The 17784-nt window shown below is 39.3% G+C and overlaps 1 long non-coding RNA gene across 11 annotated transcripts; it reads right to left on the bottom strand.

The window, feature by feature from the left end:
- Positions 1 to 565: 565 nt before the first annotated feature.
- LOC113463599 (uncharacterized) lies at positions 566 to 15508 on the bottom strand. Of its 11 annotated transcripts, none has more exons than XR_015975660.2 (4): positions 13988 to 15508; positions 5973 to 7495; positions 5776 to 5854; positions 566 to 5244 (listed from the first exon to the last, which is right to left on the bottom strand). It is a non-coding gene; the product is annotated as an uncharacterized LOC113463599 (long non-coding RNA). The 11 variants fall into 11 exon arrangements; XR_005512298.3 differs by having other exon boundaries at positions 5973 to 15252; positions 15331 to 15507; XR_015975653.2 differs by having other exon boundaries at positions 5973 to 15229; positions 15331 to 15507.
- Positions 15509 to 17784: the final 2276 nt, after the last annotated feature.

Raw genomic sequence — 17784 nt, 5'->3', positions numbered from 1 at the left:
GAACTCAAGCCAGGATTATCCAAATATTTTCGGGCCTGTTTCGGGCCTGAAGCTCAAAAAAAAAATCAAACTAGATTGAGGGCATGGCCCGCCCCTACCCGGCCCACTTTCAGCCAAACTTGCCACGCAAGGAAGTATCATTTAAGACCAGGACAGCAAGCTTGAAAACTGTACACCCTCGCTAGCTAATCTAGTAGATCCTATAGTTCTGGTTAAGACGTACAAGCCTGGTTTAGTGAAAAAAAAATATAGAGTAAATTACACTAGGTGAACCTGAGCATTTACAAGGAACAGATCAGTCACAGTCCAGGTCTAGCAAAAACCAGATTCTGGCAGTCGATGCAAAACAGTCCAAAGCATTAAAGAGAGATTCTAGCAGCACGTGCCATTCAGCCGATGAGGATGGTTAGTATTCTGGTTTTTTCAGAATAAGCATTCTGGCCACACGATGCGCCGCAGAAGGCCAGCGACCGACTGAGATTACATTCTAAGAGACTATATAATTTCACCAGCCTCCCGACTACCACACAGGATCGACCTAGACACTAAAAGAGAGACCATGATATGATTTTTCACCTTTTAATCCTTGAATAAACAATAAAGATTACAGAAACATGTTAATTTCATAACTTACAAACTCATGGACATATAATTTTTGTGTGACTGGTACTTAGATTCAGGGTCTCATACAAATCCTTCCTTCAATCAAACAGGACAATTTAACAATGGCTGCATTGAGCCAGCAGATCCTCCGGAGTTGCATTGCCTGTTGTCAGAGGAGACGCACAAGTGAAGCATTAAACAAACCACGGATCTAGGGTTTGAGGCTTGGAGGAAGACCAGAAGACTTGCCTCCCTTGCACCCTCAAAATCTTTTAACAATGGTTTCAGGTCAGTATCCTGAGAAACCCTCAAGTTGCCTCGCCTATCATTGTAGAAGACATTCAGAGGAAAGGAAATGAGCTAACTAAAAATTCTCATAAATAGCCCTCACAAGATAGCCACCATTGCCTCATTACATACATATATACTTGCCTACAATTAATGAGGGAAGAAGAAAGAAAGAAGAGCACTTGCATAACATGGAAATCTCCACAACAGATACTTTAAAGTGCCATTCCATGAAGTACAAATGATACAGAAAAAATAGCCAATTTATAGAAAACAATAGCCAGGAGCATCATAGAGTGTCGAGAGATGTACAGACACGAAAAATGACTGCCTATAGGTCACTATCAAACTTTAGTTAAAACATTTATTCATCAGCCATAGTTTTACCCAACCCCTTCTTGCATCAAACTCCACAATTAACCTTGGAAGAGACAAAGAAAAGACCATTTTGTGTATCACACTTTTGTTTGCCCTTACACAGGTTACTGTGCACATAAAGACTGCACGGTAACCGGAAATTAGTACAGCCATAAAACGGAAGAAAATTAAAGCAAGCAAATTCTTAAAAAAATAACCGTAGTTTATTTTGTACATTCATTCATCAGCCATAGTTTTACTTTGAAATTAAAGCAAGCAAATTCTTGGAGAAATAACCAGAAATTAGTACAGCCATAAAAGGGAAGAGGAAGAGGAGGCTCAGATTCATTGTTTAATGTAGCATTGAGTTGTCAGTCTGAAGACTCTCCACAACTAAGCCCAGGCGGCTGCGTCCAGTTGCCTGGAGAACAGCAGCAAATCGTCCAAGATGGCTTGCTATTAGAACAAGCTGTTTTCAACTCCATAACATAGACAAACCCTCATCCTAACCGTAACAGAAATAAGGAAAAAGAAAGCAAAGAACAAAGAGAGAGAATGAATTTACCCATCTCAAAGAACAATTAAAGCAGCAGCAATAATAACAGAAACAGCAAGAGTAGCAGCAGCAGCAATAACAAAAGCACCAGCAGCAAGAACAACACCAATAAAAATAGCAACAGTAACAGCACCGGCAATAGCAATAACAATGGCAGCAGCAACAGCAAAAACAACACCAATAACAATAGCAACAGCACCAGCAGCAGCAGCAGCAACAGCAACACCAGCAGCAACAATAGTAGCAGCAAGAGCAACAATAAAACCAACACCAACAACACTTCAAAGCAAGAGAGAAAAGAAAGAAAAAAAGAAGCATTGCATCGCCATGATCACAAGCACCAAAGCAACCAACCTCTCAAACAACAGCAACACTACTTCAAAGCAAGAGAGAGAGAGACAAAAAAAGAAGCATCACATTACCATGATCACAAGCACCAAAACAACCAACCTCTCAAACAACAGCAGCAACAATAACATTACTTCAAAACAAGAGAGAAAAAGAAACAAACAAAGAAAGAAGCATCACATCACCAGTATCACAAGCACCGACACTTCAAAGCAACCAACCTCCCAAAACCCTTAGCATAAGTTCGAGAGAGAAATCAATCACAGATTTAGGGTTTTGGGCTCATAGAAATCCTTCAAACAGGACAATTTCCCTCCCCTCCCAGCCCATGATCTCTAACAATGGCTGCATTGAGCAGCAGATCCTCCAGAGTTGCATTGCCTGTTGTCAGAGAAGACACGCACAAATCACAGATCTAGGGTTTGAGGCCTGGAAACAGAAGATCTGCCTCCCCTTTCCAGCCCATGATCTCTAACAATGGCTGCATTGAGCAGCAGATCCTCCAGAGTTGCATTGCCTGTTGTCAGAGAAGACACGCACAAATCACAGATCTAGGGTTTGAGGCCTGGAAACAGAAGATCTGCCTCCCCCTTCCAGCCTTAAAATCTCTAACAATGGTTGCAGGTCAGTTGCCTAAGAAACCCTCGAGTTGCTTCGCCTACCATTTTAGAAGACATTCAGAGACAAGGAAATGGGCTAACAATTCTCATAAATAGCCCTCACAAGACAACCACCATTGCTTCATTACATACATATATAATTGCATACAAATTATTGAGAGAAATAAGAGAGAAAGAATAGCACTAGCATAACACGGAAATCTCCACAACTGATGCTTTTAAGTGTCATTCGATGAAGTCCAAATGATATAGAAAAAAATAGCCAATTTATAGAAAACAATAGCCAGGAGCGTCATAGAGTCTAGAGATGTCAGCACATTTACAGCCGCAAAAAGTGAGTGCCTACCGGTCACTATTAAGCTTTAGTTCAAAAATTTATTCATCAGCCAAAGTTTTACCCAACCACTTCTTGCATTAAACTCCACACTTAATCTTGAAGGAGACAGACAAAAGATCACGTTGTATATCATACTTTTATTTGCCCCTACACAGGTTACCGTGCACATAAAGACTGCGTAACAAAAAAAGGTAGGTGTGCTCTAGGGTGAGAAGAGAATAATTATGAAGAAAACTTTCTTTCTTCTAAAGCAGATTTTTTTTTCCAAAAAGAAGGAGCCTCGTACACTTACTAAAAAAGGAAAAAAAATTATATATCTAGCGGCTTAAAGTAAAACATTGGCTAAGATAACCAAACAAATACATATAAACCTTGATCTTGCAGGAAAACCTAATAGGCGTGTATCAGTCACTACAAATATTTTGCCTCTCCACAGAATTAAAATCATTGCAATACTGGAGTTCATGTAAAGAAAGTTATTACAAGCAGAACTACCAGAATAAACTGAACCTCGAGGTTACATCTATACATAAAACAAAAGTAAATGCAATTACATTCAAACAGTTGGGATAAGGCTGGATGGTTATGGTAATTATGTTCAATGTTTTTAGTCTAGCACATAAGGATAATATTTCCCGTGGTTAGATAAAACTAAAAAAGAGGGAAGTAACTTGCCAGCATTACACAAGGAACTCACTAAGGAGAACTCAGGGAGCAACTTGCACAATATAAAGAAAAACAACAAGGGATTACAGCTAGAACAAGAAAAATACATACTAAAAGGCCACCACATGTAACCAAAAAAAACACCACCAGTACAAGTCAACAAACCCAAATAGCTATGACTGCAAGCATATGTGTGTGCATGCACAAACACAAAAATACAGGTGTATCCACCTTGTGACAGCTCAAAGATCAAGAGAAAGGCAAATATAACTTATATTATAGTATCAAAAATCATAAGAATTATCAAATTTCCACACCACATTATAGACAAGACTCAAAACTATCTCAACAAGATCCAGATCAAAATCCTTCATCATATTTTGTGCCATATTGAGAAGCATATAGTGCTGCTCATCAACTTGTCAGAGTGACAAGATGATAATTTGTTAGACCGAATGCATTCATGTGAAATAAACATATAATTTATGACTAGTGACTGTTCGGCTTTAAGAAGTGAAAAATATGATGTCACATTTGAAATAAAATATTTAAGAGAATGAGAATATGTAAGTTATTTTCAAACTCTGCAGCACTTCTAAAGTGTTAGTTGAAAACTTCACAAGAATTCATGTCCCAGGGACATGCAGGGAAATCAGTTATAAGATATTTTCGCTTTAGATATCAACTGCTTAATTCTATGCAAAAATTTGCATGAGAATAATTTAATGTTATCATATTTTAACTATCTGCAGGAGGCTCAACAGAAAAAAAAGAAAAGGAAAAATGTGGATATCAGAAAAACCTTTGGTCATAGCCAGACAGTTGTATGACCTCTGTGAAAACAATTAAATCCAGTCATTAAGCAGGGAAAAAAAATTCCAAAACTTTTACCAGCCAATTTCTCAGGCATCCTATCTGCAAAAAGCTGCAACTGGCTGTCCGCAAATTAGCAGACAGTCCAAGCTTGTCTTACTGTTAGAGGTAGATGTATAAGCCATTGTTATTTCCACTTTGCAGCATAATCAGTCCTTGCCCTGCAGATCATAAGAGCTTCTTGAGGAGCAAATAACAAATCTTAAAGCTAATCATGGTCAGTCACAAGTTCAGCATTCCGGAACAATATGGATAGGGAATATGATCCAGGTGCTTGAAGTGTACAAAAATATAAGTAAAGCAAATTACCACTTCCTGCCAAAAAAAGAGCAAATTAGCAACATTTTGATAGAGCAGCAGCATAAATAATTCAAGGATGGTATTGACTGTTACTGAGATTAAGGACATCATCAAGGAAAAGTTGAAGTGGCTCACCTCATGTAATACCAGCAACAGAGAAATTTCTATGCAGGGAACTTGTAACTCCTGCATAAAGGATTCTAGAAAAATAATGATAACAAGATACAGCTTGAAGTTGTCACAAACCCTGGGCAGCCTCTAAGCTTGCCATGTTGGAAGAAAAGTGCTACAGAAACCTGCTTATGGAACCCGGTTAGTACAGCATCCTAGAATAGGACATTGGAGTTTCTCACATTGTCTTTTGTCATATTATTAGTCAAGAAAAAGAAAGGAACAGAATAAAGCGTGCTGGAGGTAAAAGGAAACCATGCAAGACCAAAACCTGTCTCCTAGGAAAATATGGTGTTAAAAAAAATGTAAAAGCAAATAAGATGAGTCGAGAATACCGAGGACAAGTGATGGAAACGGTAGATTCAAAAACTAAAAACAACATTATAGAACCTTGATACTGAGCAAATGATTCCTTATTTTCAACAACCAAAAAAAAGAGAACTGTTCATTAAAAAACACAGGAACAACTGATCAGAAACATAAATAATATTAATGAAATCAAAGCAACGTTAAAAACCAAAATCTTGAAGAAAACCAAAATAACAGAAAAAGGGGAAAGGAAGAGGATGCTCAAATTCATCCAAGCATTATTTAGCTTAGAATTCTCTGCAACTGAATTGAAATGGCTGCAAGGATAGAAAACCATTCAAGTTTACCTTTCTGTCAGAAATAGTTGTTTCCTGCTTCATAATGCATCAAATCTTCATCCAGTCATCACGGTTTCTTCTTATAAATCTAACAGAGAAAGGGGAAAGGAAGAGCATGCTCAAAGTCATCCAAACATTACTTAGTTTAGAATTCCCTGCAACTGAATTGAAATGGCTGCAAATCAGATGCCAGCGGGACAGAATACCATTCAAGTTTGCCTTTCTGTCAGAAATAGTTGTTTCCCGCTTCATAATGCATCAAACCTTCACCCAGTCATCACGGTTTCTTCTTATAAATCTAACAGCAAGAAATTGAAGAACAGAAGCAAGAGAAGACAAATAAAAAAATGAAAACATATTTGAGAATCATGATACTGAACAAAAGTACCTAATTTACCACAACCAAAATAAACGTCTGAGAATCTTTCATTAAAAGACATGTAAATAACTCATCAAAAGAAATAAAAAACAGTTAAAAAATTAAGCAAGCAAATTCTTAAAAAACAAACAGAAATCGTTACAGCCATAAAAGGGAAGAGGAAGAGGAGGCTCAGATTCATTGTTTAATGTAGCATTGAGTTGTTAGTATGAAGACTCTCCACAATTAAACCCTGACGGCAGCATCCAGTTGTCTGGAGAACAGCAGCAAACCATTCAAGATTGCCTTGCTATTAGAAGAAGCCATTTTCCACTCCACAATGTAGAAAAACCCTCATCCTAACCGCAAAGAAATCAAGAAGCAAAGAAACAAGGTAAAAGAACAATAACAGCAACAGAGAGAGAGAATGAATTTACCCATCTCAAAGAACAATAACAGCAACAACAGCAGAGCAGCAGCAGCAGCAATAGCAGCAACAGCAATAACAACACCAAGAACAGCAGCAGCAGCAGCAGCAGCAATAGCAACAACATCAATAACAACACCAAGAACAGCAACAGCAGCAGCAATAGCAACAACAACAATAACACCAAGAATAGCAGCAGCAGCAGCAGAACAAGAACAAGAACAATAGCAATAAGAATATCATCATTAACAGCACTGACAGCAACAACAGCAAAAACAACACCAATAACAGCAACAACCAAGGTTCGCCGTCTCAGAACCAAACCACATACCGATGCCACACTAGCACAGTGTCGATACGGTACGGTACGAGATTTTTTTGACGTACCAAAAGCCTGTACGCCACCCGTACCGAGTATTGGTACCAAACTGATATGGTTCGGTGTCCCCTGTACCATCTGGTTTAAGCTAGTACGGCATACCATGGCAACAACAATAGCAGCAGAAACAACACCAGCAGTAGCAGTAAAAACAACAACATCAGCACCAACAACAACATCGCCAACAATAGCAGCAACAACAATAATAACACCAACACCAGCAACACTCAAAGCAAGAGAGAAAAGAAACAAAAAAAAGAAAGAAGCATGGCATCACCATGATCACAAGCACCAAAAGAACCAACCTCTCAAACAAAAGCAGCAACAATAACACTACTTCAAAGCAAGAGAGAAGAAACAAAGAAAGAAAGAAGCATCACATCACCAGGATCACAAGCACCAACACTTCAAAGCAACCAACCATTCAAAAGCCTTAGCATAAGTTTGAGAAAGAAAACCAACCACATCATTAGGATTTGGGGGTCATAGAAATCCTTCCTTCAATCAAACAGGACAATTTAACAATGGCTGCATTGAGCCAGCAGATCCTCCAGAGTTGCATTGCCTGTTGTCAGAGGAGACACGCACAAGTCAAGCATTAAACAAACCACGGATCTAGGATTTGAGGCTTGGAGGAAGACCAGAAGATTTGCCTCCCTTGCAACCTCAAAATTTTTAACAATGGTTGCAGGTCAGTTTCCTGAGAAACTGATGGAGGATGGAGGACCACTGCAGAGAGAATAGAGAAGGAAGAGGAAGAAGAAAAGAGGAGGAGAAGGAAGAAGAATAGAAGTGGAGGAAAGAGGAGAAAGAGAGGCCAATTTTATTCAATTCTTCAATGCCCTAATTCATGAGAGGAGTGGCCTTTATATAGGCCTTACATCAGGTCAATCAATTGACGACATACCAAACTTGTACCCTAACATCAACTCAATCAACTAACTTAGTCAATTGATTGATTACATACCAAAATCAATCCAATCACTCGACTCAATTACATGACTTAACAGCTAACTCAATTGACTTGTCTAATAACAAAACAACTGACCAAATTGACTTGACTAAAAGCAAATAACCCAATTGACTCGATCAAACAAAAGTAAAATGCAGAAAATAAAAATGAAGCAGACTCAAATGGATCCAATCCGGGCCTGACTCAAATCGGTGGCTCAAGATCATCTCTTAGCCATAATAATGTCAACCCCTAGTGCGAACGCGAACGAGCGGCCCTAATGGCTCGATCGTCTGACCGAGCGGCTCTGATGTCCCCATCAACTCCTTCCAAGTAGAAAAAACTCGACCCCGTCAGGTGCAGATCTGGCCGGCTGTCGTACTGCTCCAGAAGATCATGGTCAAGGCGCTGCAACTCGACTTTAAAAATCTACGTCACGTCAGACTCTGGTCGGCCTTTCCACCAAACAAGGTAGCGTTGGTATCCACCGTTCCTGGTTGACATAATCTGCTCATCTAATATATGTTCTATTTGTTCTCTGCGTGCATGAAATTTTAGAGGTGGCGATGCAAATGACTGTGCAGACTTGGACATTCCATGTTGATGAGACATGGGGATCAGGCCTATAGGCTGCCTAGGTTTGTAACCGTACACTACTTCAAACGGACTCATGCCTATGGACTTGTTGACAGAATTGTTATATGCAAACTCAGCTGTCGGTAACACTAAATCCCAGGTCCTAGCATGTTCACCTACCAGAAATCTCAACAAATTTCCAAGGCTACGATTGACAACTTCAGTCTAGCCATCGGTTTGAGGATAGTAGGCAGAGAAAAATTTCAGTTTGGTGCCCATCATGTGCCAAAGGATTTTTCAAAAGTAACTCATAAATTTAACGTCCGTATCAGATACAATAGATTTAGGAAGGTCATGAAGTCTAACGACTTCATCAAAATAGAGTTCGGCAATTCTAGAGGCATCAGAAGTCTTAGAACAGGAGAGAATGAGCCATCTTTGAGAAGCAATCCACAACCATAAAAATGAAATTGTGCTTGGTAGATGTACGTGGAAGCCCTAACACGAAGTTCATACTGACATCTTGCCATGGACACTCGGAAACAGGTAGTGGAGTGTACAGACCAGCGTTCTGTTTACGTTGTTTAGCTAGAAGATAGGTGCGACACTGGCTGACAATTTTGGCCACGTCTCTTTGAAACTTGGCCAGAAAAAATGCCTCTCCACCATTTCGATAGTTTTGTCTCTCCCAAAATGTCCAGAAAGTCCTCCAACATATATTTTCCATATTAAAAAATCTCTCACTGAGGTTCGAGGAATACACAATCGATTGGATTGAAAGAGAATCATTTTGCAGAAAGAAATCGTTCGTTTCGATCCACTCCATCACGCAGGGTCAGGTATATTTCTCTAAAATCCAGACAAGAGACGTACTGTTCCCTGATCCTCTCAAAGCATATTACTTCCGTGCTCATCACAGATAGGAGGAAGATCCGTCGACTGAGCGCGTCGGCAGCTTTGTTCTCAACTCCAGCCTTGTGCTTCAAGACAAAGATATAAGCTTGGAGAAACTCGACCCATTAGCCATGTCTATGGTTCAGTTTTTTTGTAGGTTGAGATATTTTAAAGTCTCGTGGTCGGAATATAAGACAAACTCTCGTGGTAGCAAATAGTGTAGCCAATATCGCAAGGCTTGCACTACCGCAAAGAATTCTGTCATTGGTAAAGTAACGTAACCTACTATCGTTTAACTTTTCACTGAAGAATGCAACAGGATGACCTTCTTGGCTTAACACGCAACCTATACCAACGCCAGAGGCATCACAAGTGACCTCAAATACTTTTGTGAAATCAGGGAGGCGCAAGACAGGAGCTTCTGTCATCCTTTTCTTAATTTCGTGAAATGCTTGGGATGTAGACTTTATCCAGATAAAGTCTTCTTTCTTCATGCAATCAGTGATAGGAGACATTATCGAACTAAAGCTCCTAATGAAGCGGCAGTACAAAGTGGCCAACCCATAAAAAGTACGTACTTCCAATAGAGACTTAGGCTCAGGCCAATCTAATATCGCGCTTACCTTCTCAAAATCAGTAGAGACACCCTTAGAATATCAGACCACGAGGCGTTAAAATATCTCAACTCCCAAAAGAAACTGAACCATAGACACGGCTGATGGGTCGAGTTTCTCCAAGCTTACACCTTTGTCTTGAAGCACAAGGCTGAGGTTGAGAACAAAGCTACTGACGCACTCAGTCGACGGATCTTTCTCCTATCCGTGATGAGCACTGAAGTGATTGGCTTTGAGAGGATCAGAAAACAATATGCCACTTGTCCTGACTTTAGTAAAATATACCTAACCCTGCAGGACGGAGTAGAAAGAGAACAAAATGATTTCTTTCTGCAAAATGATTATTTCTTTTGCTCCAACCGATTGTGTATCCCTCGAACTCCATTGATAAATTTTAATAGTATAAAAAAATACATGCTGAAGGACTTTCCAGACATTTTGGGAGAGACAACCATCGAAATGGTGGAGAGGCGTTTCTTCTGGCCAAGTCTCAAAAGAAATGTGGCCAAAATTGTCAGCCAGTGTCGCACATGTCATCTAGCTAAACAACGTAAACAGAACACTGGTATGTACAGTCCACTACCTTTTTCCAAGTGTCCATGGCAAGTTGTCAGTATGGACTTCGTGTTAGGGCTTCCACGTACTTCTACCAAGCATGATTCCATTTTTGTGGTTGTGAATCGTTTTTCAAAGATGGCTCATTTTCTTTCCTGTTCTAAGACTTCCGATGCCTCTAGAATTACCAAACTCTATTTCGACAAAGTCGTTAGACTCCATGGCCTACCCAAATCTATTGTGTCTGATAGGAATATTAAATTATGAGTTACTTCTGAAAAATTCTTTGGCACATGATGGGCATCAAGCTGAAATTTTCTTCTGCTTATCATCCTCAAACTGATGGCCAGACTGAAGTTGTCAGTCGTAGTCTTGAAAACCTATTAAAATGCCTTGTCGATGAACATGCTAAGACCTGAAATTTAGTATTACCGACAACCGAGTTTACATATAATAGTTCGGTCAATAAGTCCATAAACATGAGTCCATTCGAAGTGGTGCACGGTTACAAACCTAGGCAGCCCATAAACCTGATCCCCATATCTTATCAGCATAGAGTGTCTGAGTCTACACAGTCATTTGCATCGCACCTGCATTCATTGCATCAAGAAATCAGCAAAAGCATTCACTTTAATAACTGAAAATATAAATTTCTTGCTGATTTGCACAGACGTTATCAAGAGCTAAGTGTAGGAGATTATGTCATGATACGAATTAGGCCTGAACGACTTTCTTCGGACACGTTCAAAAAATTGCAAGCTCGTAGTGCGAGACCGTTCAAAGTCCTGAAGAAAATCAGTTCGAATGCTTATGTTGTGAATCTTCCTGAGGACTATAGAATTAGTACAACATTTAATATTGAAGATTTAGTCCCCTACAAAAAGACAGCAATTATTCCTTCTGACCCCTTTGTTGACACACCCCTGCCCTTGTTGATCACCCAGACCTGTTATCGGTTGTTAAGCCGCCACCTCCAAAATTTAATGCACGCAGAGAACAAATAGAACATATATTAGATGAGCAGATTATGTCAACCAGGAATGGTGGATACCAACGTTACCTTGTTCGGTGGAAAGGCCGACTAGAGTCTGATGTGCATGAATTTCGAGAGCTGCGTTACATCGTCTTGACCCTGATCTTCTGGAGCAGTACGACAGTCAACTAAATCTGTCCTCGACGAGGTCAAATTTTTTTCATCTGGGAGGAGTTGATGGGGACATCAAAGCTATTCATTTAGATGATCGCGCCATCAGAGCCACTCACTTGTGTTCGCACCAGGGATTGACATCATTGTGGCTGGAAGATGACTTTGAGCCACCCGATTGAGTCGGGCCTAGGATTGGGTCCAATCTAGTCTGCGTCATTTTATTTTCTGCATTTTGCTTTTGTTTGATCGAGTCAATTTGGTCATTTGCTTTTAATCAAGTCAACTTGGTCAGTTGTTTGTTATTAAATAAATCAATTAGGTTAGCTGTTAAGTCATGTAATTGGATCGAATGATTGGATCGATTTTGGTATGTAATCAATCAATTGACTTGGTCAATTGATTGAGTTGATGTAAGGGTCCAAGTTTGGTATATCGCCAATTGATTGACCTGATGTAAAACCTATATAAAGGCCACCCCTCTCATGAATTAGGGCATTAAAGAATTGAATAAAATTGGCCTCTTTCTCCTCTTCTCTTCTTCTCCCTTCTCCTCGTCTTTTCTTCTTCTTCTTCTTCCTTCTCTATTTTCTCTGCAGTGGTCTTCCATCACAAACAATTCTCATAAGTAGCCCCCACAAGACAGCCACCATTGCCTCATTACATACATATATACTTGCATACAAATTATTGAGAGAATAAGAGCGAAAGAATAGCACTAGCATAACACGGAAATCTCCACAACTGATACTTTTAAGTGTCATTCGATGAAGTCCAAATGATATAGAAAAAAATAGCCAATTTATAGAAACAATCATCATAGAGCATCTAGAGATGTCAGCACATTTACAGACGCAAAAAGTGACTGCCTACAGGTCACTATTAAGCTTTAGTTCAAACATTTATTCATCAGCCATAGTTTTACCCAACCACGTTTTGCATTAAACTCCATACTTAATCTTGAAGGAGACAAAGAAAAGATCACGTTGTATATCATACTTTTATTTGCCCTTACACAGGTTACTGCGCACATAAAGACTGCATGACAAAAAAAAGGTAGGTGTGCTCTAGGGTGGGAAGAGAAATAAAGATGAGGAAAACTTTCTTCCATATCTCCAAAAAGAAAGAACCTCATACACTTACTAAAAAGGAAAAAAAATATTGTATATCCAGCAACTTAAAGAAAGACATTGGCTAAAATAACCAAACAAATAAATATAAACCTTGATCTTGCAGGAAAACCTGATAAGGTAGTATCAGTCACTAGAAATATTTTGCCTTTCCACAGAATTAAAATCATTGCACAGAATACTGGAGTTCATGTAAAGAAAGTCATTACAAGCTGAACTACCTGAATAAACTGAACCTCGAGGTTACATCTATACATAAAACAAAAGTAAATGCAATTACATTCAAACAGTTGGGATAAGGCTGGATGGTTATGGTAATTATGTTCAATGTTTTTAGTCTAGCACATAAGGATACCGTCTCCCGTGGTCAGATAAAACTAAGAAAGAGAGAAGCAACTCGCCTGCATTACACAAAGAACTCACAAAGCAGAGCTCAGGGAGCAACTTCTACAATATAAAGAAAAGCAACGAGGGATTACTGTTAGAACAAGAAAAATACATACCAAAAGGCCACCACATTAACCCAAAAAAAACGCCACCATTACAAGTCAACAAACCCAAATAGCTATGACTGCAAGCATATGCGTGTGCATGCACAAACACAAAAATACAGGCGTATCCACCTTGTGGCAGCTCAAAGATCAAGACAAAGGCAAATGTAACTTATATTATAGCATCATAATCATAAGAATTATCAAATTTCTGCACCACATTATAGACAAGACTCATAAAACTATGAATCTCAACAAGATCCACATCAAAATCCTTCATCATATTTTGTACCATATTGAGAAGCATATAGTGCTGTTCATCAACTTGTCAGAGTGACAATATGATAATTTGTTAGACCGAATGCATTCATGTGAAATAAACATATAATTTATGACTTGTGACTGTTCGACATTAAGAAGTGAAATAAATGATGATGTCAAATTTGAAATAAAATATTTAAGAGAATGAGAACATGTAAGTTATTTTCAAACTCTGCAGCACTTCTAAATTGTTAGTTGAAAACTTCACAAGAATTCATGGCCCAGGGATATGCAGGGAAATCGGTCATAAGACATTTTGGCATTAGATATCAACTGCTAAATTCTATGCAAAAATTTGCATGAGAGTAATTTATTGCTATCATATTCTAACTATCTGAAGGAGGCTCAATAGAAAAAAGGAAAAGGAAAAATGGGGATACCAGAAAAACCTTTGGTCATAGACGGACAGTTGTATGACCTCTGTGAAAACGATTAAATCCAGCCACTATGCAGGGGGAAAAAAATCCAAAACTTCTCAGCAAGAACTACTATTTCAAGAATTAACAACTAAAAGAACGAATTTTCTATAACCAAAATAACAGTAATACTAAAGCTGACTTGCCAAATCAGAAAGGTGGGGGTGTTGACAATTCTTGTATGTTGCTTTCTGCACTTACCGGAAAATCCTTTGTGCACAAGACATGAATAAAGAATAAGAAAAGTATGACCATTGAAAGGGTAAGGAAGAGTAAGAAAAATAAAAGCAGATAAAGCATCAGCGCAAACAATTGAAGGGTTAAATTGACTATCAATGAGATCAAGAACATTATCGAGTGAAAGTAGAAGTCCATAACCTTATATGGTACCAGTTCCAATATAAGCTTCTATGTGAGTTCCTGCAACACCTTCATAAAGGAGTCTTTTTCCAAAAAAAAAAAAAAACAATAATAGCAAGACAAATCTTGAGTTGTCACAAAACCTCATCGGACCCTGAGCAGGCGAGGTTAGAAAAGAAGCTGTGGAGAAACTAGCTTGTGGAACCACGTAGGTACAGGAACGTAGACTTTGGTATGGAGGACAGCATTGAAGATTTTTCAAGTTGTCTCTCATGATATCATCACTAAAGAGAATTAGAAGGGAAATAATAAAGTACTGAAGGTAAAAGGAATATTTGCAAAACCTTAAAAAAGAAAGAAAGATTAACTAAAACAAGAAGTAGATCCAAAACCTTTCAAAATGTTATAAACCCTAATACCATGCAAGGATCCCTAATTTTCAATGACTGGAATAGAAAATTTGAGAATTTGGGTTCTCCAAAACCCAGCCGCTACTGATGCAATCCCTAACCCGAGTCTTTTATCGGCCTTCAAATCCTATAAATTCTTGATAAGCCAAAAAAACTACTGATCTGAAGAAATAATTATAGTAAAGAAATTAAAGAAACCTTAGAAAAACCAAATCTTGAAAAAGGAAAAAAAAAAGCAGAAATCAGAAAAGCGAAGAAAGGAAGGGAAGATCGGATTAATCGCTTAATCCAGCATTGTGTTGTTCGCCTGAAGACTATCTACAACAAATCAAACGGCTGCCTGCACAATGGCGGCGGGCCAGATCTCGTTGCCGTTCCCTGATTCATAACGTACAAAACCCTCGTCCAAGAAATCATCACAGCCTTTCGTTTAAACCTAAAAAGTAATGGCAGCCCCAACTAGGGGGGAAAAAGAATCAAGAACAAAAGCAAGATCGAGAAGAGAGAGAGAGAGAAAGAGAGAAAGAAGGCCTTTACCCAAGGGGAAGAACGAGAAGAAGCAGAAGGAACCATAGGCATGAAGTAGAAGACGCTGAGGAGAAAGCAAAACGGTGGGAGGGCTCGAAGGCTTCAGACCGACCTCCAAGAACCGTCCAGGGTTTATGAGAAGATGGAGAGCAAAGCGGAGGGGCGTCGATCGGCCTTTATAGGGCCCACCGGCTGATCTTGGAGCCGTTATAAGGGCCCCATGGATCCGGTGACCCATCGTAACGGGCTGTCTATCAATCCAAAATCACCACCGCTTTATACTGCTACCAATCACCCGATCCGCTCCGTTGATCCGGCACGTAGCAGTCGGAATTCGAACATCACCACTTCCACATACCCCGGTAATCAGTAATAGGGAGAGCGAAGGCATAGAGAAGGGAGTGGGATTAGAGCCCTTCCCATTCATCAAATAATAATAATGATGATGATAGTGGTGATATAAAAGCATAACAGCTGAAAAAAAAAAGGGTTGATATGTCTTTGTAAATCTCAATCTTTAGGTTTTGCGGCTCATAAAATTTGATAAAATAGATTTTATGAAAAATAATTAGTAATTATTTTTGTAAAACTTATTTATTTGAATTTTTTATGAATTTGTTTTGGTTACACTTGTTAGTTAAACAGTATCCATGATAAGAAGATGGACGGTACGGTATAGTACGTTATGCCCTCTATACTATATATCAATACTGAATCGGTATGGATGGTGTGCTCCATACCGTTTGGTTCAGTACAATATGGCATATCTTAACCATTTGTTGGAAGTTTGAGGTGCACATAAGTGCAAAATTTCGAAGGTTGGAAGAGGGAAGTAAATGAATTCAAAATAATAATGGTCTGAGAAAGAAGTTGATCAAGTTGGGATCGGTTTTTAGGTCTAAAAAAAGAAGAAAGCAGGGGGGATTTGTGAGAGGTAGGGTTGTATTTCCAGTGTAGCGAAAAGAAGGCCATCACTTTTTAAGTTGGGAAAAACCAATAGAAGTTTAAGATTACTTGTGCATTCAATCTTACAAGATATGATTTTGGGCTGGAATCTGGCTAGTTTTATCAATGCTAGATCCAAATTGAATGACAAACAACACTCGCACTCAACCCACATGAAACAAGACAAGCTATTAATTTATATAAAGTTGTTTCAGAAAATCAAAGCTGTTGCTTTTCTGCAGGGAAAATAGTTGTACCATGAACTAAACTATAACCATTACAACTTGACGCATCCCAAAACCTTCCAGCCCAGAGAAAGAATACAAAGATCTAGGCTCAAGAGGAAGCTGCATCTCAGACAACGTAGCAAATCAAAAGAATGACTTACATTAGGAGAATATTGAGCAGTCAGCAACAAAAGATTGCAGTCATGGCCTAACTCAAAAGAAACAAATTTACAAGAATCTAACCAGTAATATTTTCAGAGTCATGGTTGATACAGAATATTCAAAGAATTGCAGTGTTATTTTAGCAGCATGTCTCATTGAGATATATATATAAGGATGTCTTAATATTTTGGCGCTTTACGTCAAGCATTCTGAACGCCCCATGCACAGCAAAAGATGACCGACAGATCAAGATTATATCCTAAGTGCCTATACAATTTTACCTTGCTTTCATGGTACTTTCTCGAAGAGACCCTATGGTATGATTTTTTGCCTTCTTCTAATTACTATTAAATGATATAGATTGAGAAAGTTCTTCAGTTGACAACCTTAAGAAATCGCAGAAGCATGGGCTTACGCGTTTAGTTTTGGCTGGTAACCCAGACTCAAAGTCTCAATCACATGATCATTTAGTTTTTAGGTGTACCTGTCATCAAAACCCAAGTAAAGCATGATTTAACAATATAATAACCATTTTAACATTGATGCATCTAATATAATAGCAGGGATTCCACTGCGGCTCCTCCTTCTGCTCCTTCAGTCGACAGGGGCAGCTCAGCCTCATGAGCGGGCTCGCCCCGCGTAATGCCGGAAGAAGGCGCGGCCCTTAGCTTCTTCGACCTCAGCTCAGGCCGAGCTCCACCCGAGGCGGCTGCCTTCTTGTTATACTGGGCCATCAAGGTCTCGTTGCTGAAGATTATTACTGCAATTTCTGAGAGCAAGAACCTCAATGAAAATCAAGCATGAGAAAAAGAAAAAGAAAGGGAAATAACCGTGTCGCCCTTACCCTCGGAATGAGCCGAGCTCAGGCCGACGTTCACCAAAACTTCCTCGCTGAGCAAGTCGGGAAGCCTCACAGTTCCTCCCAGCCAGAGCAGCCCGTCTAGAATTTTTTGCTCGGACTGTGACAGCTTGGGCGCTTTATTCTTCACCGCAGCCAGCGACGAGCCCGAGGTCGGGTCAAACCCCCACGACCGTTTGGAGGTAATAAAAAAAAATTGTCCTTCCACCCATGAATAGAGGAAGGAGCACCTCGAAAGAGTACGCAGCCTCCTCAAAAGGAGAAGTACCA

The sequence above is a fragment of the Phoenix dactylifera genome, chromosome 2 (genome assembly GCF_051530095.1).
Source record: "Phoenix dactylifera cultivar Ajwa chromosome 2, Ajwa_hap1_PhDact_Kaust_v1.1, whole genome shotgun sequence".
NCBI lineage: Eukaryota > Viridiplantae > Streptophyta > Magnoliopsida > Arecales > Arecaceae > Phoenix > Phoenix dactylifera.
This window is presented reverse-complemented; position numbering and strand designations above follow the sequence as displayed.